Source organism: Phodopus roborovskii, unplaced genomic scaffold (genome assembly GCF_943737965.1).
Source record: "Phodopus roborovskii unplaced genomic scaffold, PHOROB, whole genome shotgun sequence".
In the NCBI taxonomy this organism is placed as follows: Eukaryota; Metazoa; Chordata; class Mammalia; order Rodentia; family Cricetidae; genus Phodopus; species Phodopus roborovskii.
This window is the reverse complement of record NW_026126482.1, coordinates 22,860,413-22,876,261: the sequence shown is the minus strand read 5'-3', so window position 1 is coordinate 22,876,261 and position 15,849 is coordinate 22,860,413.

Below are 15,849 nucleotides of genomic sequence, written 5' to 3'. Positions count from 1 at the left end.
CTGGCCTGCAAGATTCTGAAGATTGTGCACCCCCCCCCCCCCATTTCAAGCTAGGAGTGTTAGGATTTTAGAAGCATGATATTTTATCCAGCTCTCCATGGGTTTTGGAGTTTGGAACTCGGGTCCTTGAACTTGCACAGAACAGCTTTGCACTCAGAGCTGTATGTCCAGCATGAATGATAATCTTTAAAATAACACACAGGGAAGGCTTTCTATTATATAAAATAGCAGATACAGAGATGTATGTGACAGCATGGCTGTGGTGTGTCCTGACTACAGAGGACTAAAACAGAGAGAGTGGGTAGTTGAGAGCAACAGGGTAGGAGATAACATAAGTTTAGCATCACATCATATCAACCAGACATTTCTTATACTTTCATTCATCCACCTAACATATTTATCAAGCACCTAAGCTATATATAGCTGGTAGCATGCTATGCACTTAAGCAGACAAAAAGATTCTTTTTAGACAACCTGTGACATCCAGAGTCCACAGTTCCACAGGAGAATGCTTTGTTCACAAATATTGAGCAGAATGTGTGGAATGCCACAAAGACAGCTTGATAAAGAAGACGAGGGGATTTCCAAAGGCCAGAGGCTTAGGGTGGGCAGGAAAGGGTTCTTGAAGAAGTTTAGATCTGAGTGGACCTTCGATGGGAGGGTGAGTCAATTAGAAGCTCGAAAAGGACAGTTCACTGAAGTGAGTGAGCTATCCAGCAAGCGTGAAGGGGATGACACTGGAAAAATCCATCTTTGAGATGTCATCAACATGGAAAAGAAAGACCAGCTCTCACTTGTATTCGGTAGACACAGAAAACCGTCACTACTCGAATGTTTTTTTTTTTTATTGTTGTTGTTTTTTGTTTGTTTGTTTTTGTTTTAGATGAATCAACTTTCCTGTGGATTGGCATTTCTGATTCATACTTGAAGTCAGTCAAGGTGGTGGCAGCAGCTGGCCTAGTCATCTTGCAATGTCATGAGATGGGTAATTAAGGTGAGGAAGGGTGTATACCTAGTCTGGTCATTAAGCTGGCAGATTTGTGCAGAGTGAGGCTAAGAAGGAGTAAGTGACAGAAGAATAGAAATGCAGTATTTATAGTAAATTGTCTTTAAACTTGAAAAGCAGAATTGAATTCTTTTCATGTAACTAGCTAATTAACACTGCATGCTAGATAACAGCATGTAAGAGTAATCTCCCTTCATTAGTAAAAGTAGACATATCTTTGTATTTGTGTAGGCACTCCTCAATATCTACTTGTGTGGGGGGACATGGCTAGGACTCGCATAGATACTATAGCCAACAGATACTCAAGTCCTCCACACAGAATAACACATCTTAAGTATAACTCAAACCATCTCTAGATAGTGATAACAAATGCTATACTATACAAATTGTCATGATACTGTATCACTTAGAAATGAGGGGAAAACAAGACAGATACAGTAAATATGGCGAAATACTGATAATTACCCAACCATAGTTTTATGCTTACTGGAGTTTTGTTAACTCTACTGTTTTGAAAATACTCATAGTGAACATCTTTCCTCTCTCCTCCCTTCCTCCTTCAATTCTTTCTTGACAAGGTCTTATTGTATAGCCTGACTAGCCTTGAACTCTCAGTCACACCATTTGCCTGATGCTACTTTGGCAATCTTTTCCCAATATCCTTTGTGTAAGCCTGCTACTGCATATATTTCAAAGAACTAGCCCAAAACAGCAAGTTCAGTAAATAATATTACATTAAGTTACACTAAGGCAAGTTGGAGAGATGGCTCAGCTGATAAAGGCTAGGCTCACAACCAAAAATATAAGTTACACTAAGGCACTTTTGATTCCTTTGTCTTTTTAAGGATGCTGAAGGGAGTCTTAAGAACTTTTTCAATCTTGGGTTGCTAAAGTGACCTAAGCCAGAATCCCCTGTGTTTCCATAAAAACCAGCCATAATGGCACATGTTTCTTCTACCATTAAACGTGGGCCTCTCTTCGATATCCAGTTGTTGTCCCTTGTCATGGACATCTTCCTATTTTAGATCTGTATTTTCATCCCTTCCACATGCTCCAACAGTTCATAGATTTGGTGAATGTGGCCAACTCATAGCCCTGGTTCTGGGCCTGAGTGGTAGCTAGGGTGGTCAGCTTGCCAACTTTCATTGTCAAGGTCTTCAATGGTCTCAGGAGCTAAGACATCAATACAGACTTGGCTGTGGAAGGGACATGCCCTCAGTTGCAGCCCTGGTCTGGTTGACGGCACTGGCCACCCTAACTGGCCTGGCCCCAGTGGTGGCCAACACAAGTCGAGGCCCAGGCCCTGGACATCCACTTGGTCCCTGGTGGCAACATGGGCCAGGAACATCAACACAGACCCTGACCATAGCAGGACCAGACATGGTTTTCAGCAACAGCCCAGTCCAGGATGTCAGCATGGCCCCAGGTAACTGAGCAGGCCACCCAGATTGGCATGTCCCCCTTAATAGCATGGATCTCAGATAACAACATGGCCCCAGGTGGCTGCCCAGACCACAGGCCTCTGCATGGCTCCCAGCAGCAATAGGAACAACAGACATCAACTCCCTGGCTGCTCTAGGGCCTTGGACCAAGACTTGGCTATTGGCCATAGCCTAGGCTGGGATATCACCCTGGACACTGGTGGCCAGCAGGTCATTCACAACAAATTTTTCCTCACCTCTTCAGATCTCTCCAGTCCACAAACCATTCTACTTCTCCCTCTCTTCCCTGAGGTGGCCCTTGGTATGATAATGTCTGACCACCTAGTGCCAGTGGCATAGGGTGGGCTCCTGGTTGACTGTGCCTCCATCAGACCAAGAAGTCTGGGGAATAGCCATATGTGTCCTATGACAATTCAGGCCCAGAAAGGGCTGAGTGGTTGCTGTTTCATTGTGCACCTGCCTTCCCCTCCACCAGACCAAGAAGTCTGAAGAGGGTGTCTAGTGGCTTCTGGTTGATTTTTCTCCCTCTCAGACCAAGATGTCTTGGGGTTGGGTTGGAGGAAGCCATCTGTTGCCACGCCCGTGCAACCAGAGTACCAAGCTTGGCAGAGGGTGTCGGGATTGAAACACTTAACAGACCACCACAAGAAGTGAAGAAGAAGCTGCTGCTGTTTATTACAGACGGTAAGGGGCTTATATACCCAATCCAAGGGATGGGCTAAGCATAGGAGGAAATCATGCACCACCCACACCTGGGGTCAAGGCATGGGCACTGCACACCGGAAAGTTCTGAACACAACCTTGTTTGCACGAAGTTCTACAAGTTCTTAAATTTCCCAACAATCTGTGTCCTCCACTGATTTAGGCCCAGAAGGGGTCTGAGCCAAGCTAAGTTCTCCAACAGTCAGACTCTTCAGTTGAAGTCAATGACACTACCTACCTCACAGAGTTAATGGTTATGAAAGAACTTGGTACAGTGCTTGAAACATAATTCTCAAAGAAATTTATCATAATACTTTTATTATTCAGTAAGCCTAAGAAATCATGTTACTTCTGTGATTATTCTAATTCTTATTGCTCTTCTAGAAATTGTATTGTATTTACATAGATACCCAAATATCTATGATACAGACATACCACTTTTCCTTTTTGTTGTTTGTTTGTTTGTTTAATGGTATTGTGAAGATGGTGAGCCTTTAGACTCTCTGTCCCTTGTGTCGACACTGTAGACTAGGGAGCATTCTGTGTCCTATAGGCTCTGCTAACTCTATTCAGTGGGAGCAGAGAGCCAAGACACTGGCTGCACTCTTTTAGGGCACTAGCAGCTGTCAGGACATGTCAGTACAATACTGTGTAAGAACATTCTTCGAAGTGTTAAGATAGTTTGGGAAAGGTAGCCAGGGCACCTCGCAGCCTGACATATGTGAAATATAGACTTCTAGCTTGTGAAGAAATCAAGGAGTGCTCTTACAAAATGCATTCTCTGTGGAAATCCAGGAAGGTAAATTTTCCAAGGACTGTAAAATGACTCTTGTCTCCTATATTGGTATTTTCCTCTGAAAAATAAATGTGTTTTTGCATTATTTAAATAGAACATAATTAAGCACTAAGGGCTCTCTGTTCTTTGCACCTAGAGGACGGGCAGTGAGGTATGCAGGCCTAGAGCGCTGTGGATAGACATCGCTCTCAGAGTGAGAGAGGAAAAACAATAGCAAGAAACAGACAGAGACCCAGGGCAGGAGGAAGAGAAAGGAGTGTTTAACATTCAGAATTTGTCCACAGCTGATAATTTATTAGAACTCATCTATAACAAGGCCTGGCAATGATTTATAAGTTGATTTGAAAAATAAATAAAAGTGATAGAAACCTGCATTTGGTTTTAATGATAGACTGTTGCAGCGTGAAAAGTGAGGATATGAAACATTGCAAGGAAATTAGATATTATGCCCTGCAGACAATTGCAGCTACCAGCCCATTAATTGTTAGATATTTATTATTAAAAATTTCTTTTCATGAGTGACTGCAGAATATTTGTGCTACTCAAACTGTTGAGTTCTGACATGAATGAAGGGTGGGGAGCCCATTTGTTTTGTGTGTGTTTGGGGGGGGGTTGTGTGTGTATAAAACTGACAAAGCAGCTGACCAAAATAGGAGACAGATCTCTTTGCAGCAGAAACACAAACACAGAGCAGTTGTCTCAACCCAGCACAGAAGGAGGATGCTGGCATGCTTGCCATTTCTAAAGCTATACTACCACTATCACCATAGTTATTACCACAAACCCTACCACCACCACCACCAGCATACCACCAGCACCACAACCATCATCATCATTACCACCATCACTACCACCACTGCTACCAGCACCCCCCGATCACCACCATTACCATCACCACCACTACCATTCACCACCATCACCCACCACCATCATCACCATCACCACTATCACCATCACCACCCACCACCATTACCACCACCACCATCACCACAACCACCCACCATCATAATCACCATCACCAACATCATCACCACCATCACCACTAGCACCACCATCACCATCACCACCCACCACCATCACCACAACCACCCACCATCATAATCACCATTACCACCATCACCACTAGCACCACCAATGCTGCCACTGCCATCATCACCACCTCTGTTGTCACTGCCACCCCTACCTCCACGTAATCATCATCATTTTTCACTTAGGTATAAATACAGCCATAGCACAAGGAAGATCTTTGTCCATCAATAAAACACAGTTCAAAAGTCAGCAGCAGCATCTCTGGAGGACCCCACAAAAATTGAAAATTTGCATTCTTATCTCATCTGTATTTAATTTATCATGTTATGCTTTGGTCTGGGAAGACCCAGAGGGTTGTCAACTGAGCATACAATGGTTTTGATTATCATACACAATGGATGTACCCAAAGCAAAGTTATATCTCATCTGACTTAGTGTTCCTAAAACTACTTACTTAAAAATAAGATAGTGTTTTTATTTTCTCATGGACCAAAAAGAAGAAAAAGAAGCTCCCCTTTAACTAACTGGAAACAACTTATCATTATACCAAGATGTTGTAAATGACTTCTTTTATTTTATTCATTTTTTTAAATGTTTGTGCTTCCTCTATTTGCTAGACATTTTGGGAAGAGGCTATTTTTGTAGAGATCTATATTTTCATATATAATTAAGTATGATGTATGTAAATACACACATATACATGCATTTATAAATCAAAAGCCTCATTGCAGCAGGTCCTAATTCATGAGTCATTCAGGACTATTTTCAGTTGAATTTTGTTATGCAGTGGGGAAGCACACAGATGTTAACGTCAGTGGAGCAGTCAGGATAGGAAAGAGGGTTGTTTAGGCCAAAGGTGTATTTTAACCTTGAGAGCTTGTCTGATTGTCCCAGTAGGAAGTCTGGCTCCTTCTCTGTCCAGGGAGTCTCATCCTCTTCAACTGAGTCCTCAGTTTCAGGATAAGCACCTGTGAAAGTGTAAGGGAAGGAGACACTCACCTAGCCAGTGATCAGTGAGGAGGGCATCTATCACAGCCAGATCACCCTCACATCCAAATGGTGTGTTTTAAAATAACCATGGTGGGTTGCAATTTAAATCAGTATACTTAACATTATTACCATCTAATTAAAACAGTCTAGACAGAAACCGATTGACATCCACCTGTACCAGCAGACACCTCACGAATCATATCCCTTCCCATCCAGTGTTGTGGATTTGTGTGTCTAGCACACTGCATTCTATTATAAACTACTGAAGACTGGGAACAGAGGAGTAGACTTGAATCATAGGTGAATTGCAAGTCTTTGAAGAGTGAAGACTCTGTCTGTATCCTTCTTTGTGGCTTTATCCATGGCTGGATAAATTCAGAATCAACTCTGAATTTACTGCATAGACTAAATCAGGCCATATTCTAGTGCCAATCTTCCTGGGTCTTCCCAACTACAGTGAAACATTACAAATTAAATGCCAGCGAGATACAAAAATTTCCTTCATGACTTCCACATTGGGTCTACTGAGAAAGGGCCAAGACTGCACCTTGTGCTGGAGCCAAACTTGGTACTAGTAAGCTTCCCAGGCTGACCTTGTTCTGAAGGCACAGAGAGTCATGCAGAGCAGCTGAGACTTGGCAGCATGAGAAGCCAGGAGAGTCTCAGTTTTAATAGAAACCCTAGATTTTGAAGGGGTCATGGGAATAAACTGAGTCATGGTACATATGGCAGGGTCTGAGTCTCAGAAGAGAGACTATTGGTGATGGTGCAACCCAGTTGCAGAGACACAGGAAGAGAAAGAGCGAAGGGTTCCATGATTCCTTTGGGGGCACTCTCCCATGATTCAGGAACCTCTTAAAGACTCTACCACCCCACAAACAGCACAACCCCCTGGGAGTAATCCTTCAACACCAAGGGACACAGCATCTAGATAAAAGCAGTTCTGCTTTCCATAGTATGTCATAAAGTTGGTAAATTGTTTTCATTCTTAAAAAGTAAAGCAGGGTCTTACTGTGTATCCTTGGTTTGGCTAGCCTGAAACTCACTACATAGATTAGACTTGCCTCAACTACACAGAAATATGCTTGCCTCACCTAGGATCAAATCACACCCAGTCAAAACACTTCATTATAAGGGACCACGTAAAACATATTCTGTGCTTCCAGGGAACAGTCTCTATTGTGAGCATCTGACTGTTATAGATAAACACAGGCACTTAGGATACAGAAAGAACCACACTACAGATCTCTGAAGTGAGCATTACTATCTCACATGTTCTAGCCCAACTGGTCAAGGATGTTTCTTAGCCTACCCCTATCTTTTCTCTATCTCTAGGGGAACAGTGGCGTGGAAAAAAGTTTTGTGGAGATGTATGGGCATACTTTTAATGTTTCATTCCTTAAGTTAATTATAACTGTGAATTGTTGATGGGCCTTTAATTCTTCCAAAATATTTCCTCAGCATCAGCCCTTTAATGCAAGGGTATACTCATCACTATTTCTTTTTAAATATGATATTTTTTATTTTTGTTTGAGAATTTAATGCATGTACAAAATGTATTTTGAGCAGATCCATCCCCTGCACCCCAGAACTCCTTCTGATTTCCTCAAGCACACCTCTGTCCAATTTCATGTCTTTTTTTCAAAAGGATAACCCAAACCAGTGTCATTAGTGCTGTGTGTATGAGCATGGGTTTAAGGTCACCCACTGGAGTATACATAGGTAACCCATCAGGGGCCTCACTCCTCAAGAAAACTGACCCTCGCTTCACCTGTAGCCACCAACTGTTAGTAACTCCTCAGCTGGGAAGGGTCCTCATGAGCTGTACCCCACCCACGCTGGAGTGCTGACTAGCTTAATCTTGTACAGATGTGGTGAGGACAACCACAGTTGATTTGAATGCATGAGTGCAGCAGCCTGGTAATGTCCAGGAAATATTATTTTGCAGCAGTACTTCCTGACCTCAGGCTCTTACAATCTTTCCTCATCCTCTTTTCTGCTGTTCCCTGAGTTGAGGCAGGGGGATATGTATAGATGCCCAATTTAGACCTGGGCACTCCACAGTCACTTATTCTGTGCAATTTGATGAGTTTTGAGTCTCTATATTAACTACCATCAACTACAAAAAGAAGCTCCTCTGCTGAGAACTAACAATTGTGCTACTCTATCACCATTCCTTCTTAAGGATATGCATGGCCAATCATGCTTTTGAAATAGAACACAGTGCTCAAGATAAGCACATGCCCTCAACTGAATAATTTAGTTCCACCCTTTGCCTTACATTGCCACTCTTGCTCAGAACTTTTTAAAGACATGCAGACACTTGCTTTCACTCATGTTCTCTCTCTTGCCCATCTTTCATAAGACTCTATCCCCAGGCTTCCCAAACATCATTTGCATCAAATTATGCTATGGTCCACAAACATCAACTGATCTCTTTTCTACAGTTAATTGTAGCTGATTCATTTGAGACTCTTGGTACTGTCTGACCAATGCCATGGAGTAATATTCTAACAAATTCCATTAAACACAGTGGGAATCATATTGTAGCAGGAAATGTTTCCATTGCACCCAATTTAAAAAAAAAACATAGACTAAGGAAAATCTTTCATAAGAAAGTATATCCCAGGCTGGCTCCAGATCCTCTTCTCCAGTTTTCCAAAAGCTGGTGTTACTGGTGTGTCCCAGTATGTCTGGCTTATTTCTAGTATCTCAGAACTTTCCTGACACATTTTATTTTTCAATAATATGCACTATATATTTTCGATACAGAGTCTCACCTAGCCCTGTAGTACCCCTGCCAGACTTGGAACTCACTATGTAAACCAGGCTAGTCTCAAACTCATAAATATCTGTCTGCCTTTGTCTTTGAGTTCTGGGATTAAAACCATGTGCCACTGTATCTGACAACAATGTAATTTCTAAATGTGAAAAAATGATACAACCTCACTGAATTCAAGAATTATTTTTCTATAAACTGACAAAACAACACTATTGTTTGTTTGAGTTTTGCAATTTGGTACCTAATCCAATTAATGGTCTGTGACAATGCCAGTGTTAATTCAGATCTCACAGTCTGTTCTGGTTATATTTCTTTAAAAATGCAGTTCTTTACTTTGTGGCAGTCAGTTTAAATCCAATCAGAAAGTGGTTGGTTACTCCCATAACATTCATGCCACTATTGCGCCAGTGGGCCAGGCCAGTCACTATTTGTACCTTTCAGGATTCATTCTATAGCGCACCTTCTCCCAAGACTCAGAGATCATTGCAAAAGAAGGAGTGAAAAGATTGTAAACTCATAGGTACAGGATGTCTGCCGAAAAATAGTATTTACTTGGCATGACAGAGTAATTGCACATATAAACTTACAGTACCTACAACTACATGCACAAGTCCTGTGCTTGACCAAATCAGCCCAAGACCCAGCATAGAAGGGAGAAGAACTCATGAAGCCATCCCTAGCTGAGGAGCTTTTGGCAACTGATGGCTGCTGGCAGAGTGAGAATCAGTTTCTTCAAGAATGCAATCCCAGAGCCACTATACATGTTCTAGTAAAGGGTCCTATACCTGTGTCCCTAGAGGGACCTCTAAAGAGATTCAGTATGTTTACAAAGCTTACAAAGGGGAAAATTGTGAATGGTGTGGTAGGGGAGGCATGGAGGAGATTGGGGCATGGTTTTGATTAAAACACATTCTATGTGTGCTTTAACTTTTCAAACAACTTTTAAATAGTTTTCTGCTGCTCCAGTCTACTTGCATTTTGTATCTTTGCTACTCAAAGTAGAGACAAGGACCAGAGGCATCAATAGCACTTAAAAGGCTTCTGAGGTATGTCAATGCACAGGCTCTGATCCAATCCTAATATTCAGGTTAGCTTTAACTGACAACATCACCCAGATTACGGTCATCTGACCGGACAGCCTCATGGAGGAATTTCCTAGATCAGATTGGCCTGTGGGCATGTCTGTGGGGGGAATGTCTTGATTACTAATTGGAGTAGGAGAGTACAGTCCACTGTGGGCAGTGCCATCCTTAGGTACAAGGTCCTGGGCTGTGAAAGAAAGGTAGCTAAGCATGAACCCATGAGCGAGCCAGAGAGCAAGCCAGTAAGCCACATTCCTCCATGGTTTCTGTTTCAGGCCCCTACCATGAATTTCCACTCCGACTTTCCCTCAGGGATGGATCATGGCCTGAAATGTAAAGCTGGATAATCCCATTATTCCTATAAGTTGCTTTAGTTATTATGCTAGTGAGTTTTTGCCAACTTGACATAAACTGCATAAACTGGAGTCACCTGCCAGGAATTATCTCCATCAAATTAGCCTGTAGGCAAGTCTGCTGGGGCCTCTTATAGATTAATGCTTGACGTGAGAGGGCGGTGCCACTCCCATAAAGGTGGCCCACATTGTTCAAAAAGCAGGCTGAGGGAGCCATGGAGAGCGGTGAGCAGCATTCCCCCATGGATCTTGCCTCTCTTCTTGCTTGAGTTCCTGCCCTGACTTCTCTTAATGGCAGACTGCAATGAGAGCCTGTCAGCCAGATAAACCCTTTCCTCCTTGAGTTAGTTTTGGTTAGTGTTTTTTGTTGTTGTTGTTGTTGTTGTTGTTTTGTTTTTACAACAGAAAGCAAAATAGAACAGAAATGGTATTAACCAAAACAGCAGAATGAAACTCCTGAGTAGAATCTGTTTAAAAAAAAAAGAATGCACCAGTTGCCTTTTTCATCAAGGTGACCCAATACTAGACAAATAGCAACTTGAAAGGAAGAAGGATTTACTTTGGCTTTGTGTATAAGGGTTTTGGATGACCATGGTGAGGAAAATACTGTGGCAGGCAGCACCATGGTGACAGGAGCTTACAAACTGGTGGCTTCCCACATCCTCACATCTCAGTGGTGTTAGAAGCAGAGACAAAAGAAGAAGAGTTGAACCATACATCTCAGAGCCCACCTCTCAGAGGTCTGCCAGCTGGGTCCCAGCTTCTGAGAGTTCCACTCTCCCCAAAGCAATATCTCCATCAGGGACCAAGTGCCCAACAACAGGAACTTGTGGAGATATTTTACATTTGACCCACAACAATCTCCATTCTCTGATCAGTACGTTTGCAAATCCCTGAGAAGAGGCAAGACTCAAAGCCCGGTTTTGAATCTGAAGAACCGTCTTCCTCCTAGGCCTGCTGTGCTCTGTAACTACAGTGCGTTTCTAATTCCAGATACTTGCTGCTGGCTTGATGAGTTTGCACACCTGTTGCTCACTCCCTCCTTCTGCCAGGACCATTCTCCTTCCTTTCCCTCAAAGTACTTGAACTGCATCTGTCTCTTCTGGGATGAATTGTGTCCCTCCCAAATTCATGTTCAAGTCCCAGCCCACATGACTTCCAAACTGTGTGTATTTTTATATTGAGTCTATGAAGAGAGAATCTGGTTGAATGGGTTGTTTAGAGTGTATTGTAATGCAAGCTGACTTAGAGAAACTTAGGACATAGGCACACACATTCACATATATACTCAAACACTCTCACAGACACACAGGGACTCACACACATACTCACATACACTCATACACATGCATACATAATGACACAAACACATACCAACATGTATTTACACACTGACACAAATACACTCATGCACACCCTCACATATATTCACAAACACATACATACATACTTTCACATACACATTGAAACAAACACAAAATCACATAATAGTCTCATACATACACTCACACATTGGCACACACATGCTCACCCACACACAAACTCACACACACATATTTATACATACAAACTTTCACACATACATATATGCATACATTCTTCCATATATACACCAAAGATAAAAATACACACACATATACCCACATACAGGCACACACAGACTTATACTCTCACAGACTGACACACACTGACACAAATACACTCATATACACTCAAATATTTACACACACACTCACAAGCAAACACACACACTAACACAAACTCAGACACAGACATCTCACATACTCACGAGCACACACACACACACATATACACACACACTAGCACACAATAAATATATTTATAAACACTCACACACACTAACACATTCACTCACATACACTCACAAACATCTCAAACATACACACACATATGTACATACACTCATACACTCATAGATCTCTTTCACACACTAACACACAATGACACGCTTATAAACACTTTCACACATACTAAAAATACACACACATTAACACACACACATCTTACACACACATTTACACATATATTTATACAATGCTCTCATACATACACTCTCACACACATGCTCACACCTGTATTTAGATATACTCTCACCCACTCATACATACACACAAACTCACACACACACATTGAAGCACAGGGAAAGACAGTAGCTACAAGTTAAGGAGGAGGACTTAGGAGAAACTAGCCCTGAGTTTAGCTCAGACTTCAGCTTCCAGAACCACGAGGGAATTGAACCACTGCTATTCAAGACCTGTGTCAGTGGTGCTTTTGCTTGGGCCTCTTTAGGAAATGGATATCTTGTCCTTCCTTGCCCCCCCCTCCCTGTTTCAGACCGCATGCTGTGACTCAGCCCTGCCTCTGCACAAATACAGTGGGTGAACTTTTAGTTGACTTGACACATACACAAGTCATATGCTTTCAGATTTGCGTTATGACTCCAGATACTCGGAAAATTCTATCCATTGTGCACTGTACTTGCCTGTGGTTCTCACTAATCAATAATTCTTTGTGGACCAATCATTTGAAAGAAGAGTACCATTCAGAATTTCACAGCCCTTTCTCAAGGGTGCCAGTTTGCTCAAGGGTAGTCCTTCTTTCTCTAGCTTAAGCAAAGCCAAGTTTGCATTCAGTCCATACTAAGGATGTGTTGATTGGTCTCACGACTTAATGTGGGGATCCTATGTCATTCAAATTTGGGGGACTCTGTGCTGTGAAAACAAGAAAATCTTGATAATTTGTCTTTTTGTTTGTTTCTTTTCTTCTGCTTAATTTTTGTTATTGAAAATAGTCTTCTTTCATACAATACATGCCACCCACGGTTTCCCTTCCCCCTACTTGTCCCAACTCCCCCCCACCACCTCCCTTCTCTTCCTGATCCACTCCCCACCTCTATTTCCTCTCCAGAAAAAAAGCAAGCCTCCAAGTGACAACAGTCAAATAGGACAACACAAGATTCAATAAGACAAGACTAAAGCCCTCATATCAAGGCTGGACAAGGCAGCCCCATAGGAGGAGTCCCAAGAGCAGACAAAGGAGTCAGAGAGACAGCCATTCTCACAGTTAGGAGTCCCACAAAAAAAAACCCACGCTAACAGCCACAACACATATGGAGAGGACCTAGTTCAGACTCTTGCAGGCCTGTGCTCTCTGCTTCAATAATCATTTGTCTTTCAATTTGTAAGTTTTTAACCTTGATTTTAACTGGTCTCTCATCATTCATTCTTTATCTACAGTAATCTGAGTTAGGCAAAGATATTGTAGTTCCTACTAGAAAGATGAAAAATCAAAAGTTAAGAAAGGCCAGGAGAAAGCCAATGAGATGGCTCAATTGGGGACAAGGTACTTGTCATCGAGCCTGACAACCTGAGTTTAGTCCCCAGAACACACCTTACACAATGTCCTCAGACCACTCCCAAAAGTAGTTTTAAATTTTTTATATATAAAAAATAACTTGGGGACTGCAGATAGTCACTATTTACTATATATTTGCAAAAGCTAAGAGATAAGGTATCAGGTGTTCTGGCCATAAAGCAAATAAAGAGAACACAGGTGTGGCAGCATATACTTTTAATCCCTCCATCCTGAGGCAGAAGCAGGCATTCTATGTCAGCATGGCCTTACCAGTGAATTCCAAGCTGCTAGTTCAAAAATAAGGTGGTGGAAGAAGAGGGGGCAGAGGAGGAGGAGAAGAAGGAGGAGGAGAAGAGGGAGAAGGAGAAATATGGTAGGCCACACATATATTAACTAGCCATATTTAACTATTTTATAAAATATGCTTATTTCAAAATATCATGATGTACATGATAAATATGTGTAACATCGGTTTTCCAATTAAAAGAAAGGGAAGATTAAGTGGTTTCCCCAAGAATTGTGACTTGCCAGTGTCCAGAAGAGCAAATAAGAGAGCTTCTGGGGCTTTAGCAATGAGCCAGTGATGACAACATGACTAATCCACATGGAAAAGAGAAAGGAGAGAGGGTCCCCTGCATCCCACCCATCCTTAAAACAGAAAACAAAAGAAGAAAAATCTGAATAACAGACACCAGATCTTGCATATGAACAAGAAACTTATTTTTCTGACTCTTCGTGCTGAAACTTCTTAGATTTAAAATGAGAGAGATAGAAAAAGAGAGAGAGATCGAAAGCAATCTTCACAGGCTCTCTCAGGAGAAATGACCTACTTCAGCTGACATAACTCCCCATCGCTGCCCTGAGCCTTGGGAATTACCTTGTCCGGGTGTTTTTATTCAGAATGAATGCTTTAATATATTTCTTTAATCATCTGTTGCATCTGAGAACATTGTTTCATGCATATTAAAGACCCAAGCATGTAAAAGACGGGTGCTCTGACTAATAAATGCACTCAAAGCATGTCACTGCTCTTATTGCCTTTCTTAGCTGCAGGATAGATGTGTTTTATTTGGCAACTAATAATAATAAGAATGAGGATAGGGATGAGGATGACATTAATGCCTCTGTTAAACAAAGAGAAGTGTTTTATTTAAAAATGGGGTTGGAGCTTGCAAAGATGGTCACCTTCTGTACCCTCTTCCCAGAATGCTTTGTCGCTAACTCAGGAACATCAAGATGCAAATGCTAGAAGCATCTGTGTGCCTGGTGTGAGGCTATGTGGAAATGTTAAGATGCAGCTTCCACCCAGCAGGCCTGTTACTCTGGTTTGGATATATAATACATGAAATGAGGGTTGAAAGATATAAACCACATGCTCCAGGGAATGACTTAGGGGAGAAGGGATCACACAGGGGTAGGGATGAGTGGAGTTTACTTAAAAGTGAAGGACTGGGAAGGTTGAACCAGAAGGCTTCTGGAAGGGGGAACAGATTTTAAGAAAGGAATAATTTAGGGTGCACTTTAATAAGCATTTACTCTGCCACTCATCCACCTGCAACACAGTCACAAACATAAATGACATGGCCCCTGTTAGGAAGGTAAACTGACCATAAGGAAACTATTTTAAAATGTGTGGTGGGAACCATGTTAAAGCAGGCACGGATAGCATGCTACCTGGTGGCCAAGGAGGGTCACGTGATACAGGTAGGTGGGCACACAGGAGAACAAAAAAGTTTCTCACAGTTGTTATGTCTATCGGGAATCTTACATGAGGAATTTTAAAGCAAGAAGGAATTGTCTAGAATTTTGTGGGAATGGAGATTCTAGGTAGGATTATTTGGTGAGGGAGAGAAGAAAGAGATGCTATGTTGTCCTTCACAAAAATGTACAATTACTACACTAGCCAATTTAAACAAAGCTTAAGGAGCTGGAAATCATAACTAACCCATTTTTTCTATAATATGTTATATACATGTATCAAATTATTACACCTATCCCATGGTTTTCTGGAACTGAAATAACCATTAGTGTAATAAAGGATTTTTCAAATGAGTGTCTTACTTTAGTGTGTTGGGAAGAGTGAGAGTGAAGGACCAAGCCAGGGAGATGCTGGTCCACTGTAGTAGGAGATTCTGACTTTGATGGTGAAGGGACATAAATGCTTTACCCACGAGAAGGAAGGCTTGATGAGCATGAAGGCTTGGGAGGAGGTTTGAAAGGCAGCAAGGGTAAGGAGGAGAAGGAGGAGGCAACATGGATTGATTCTCTCCACCTTCTCAAGATGTTGGGGTT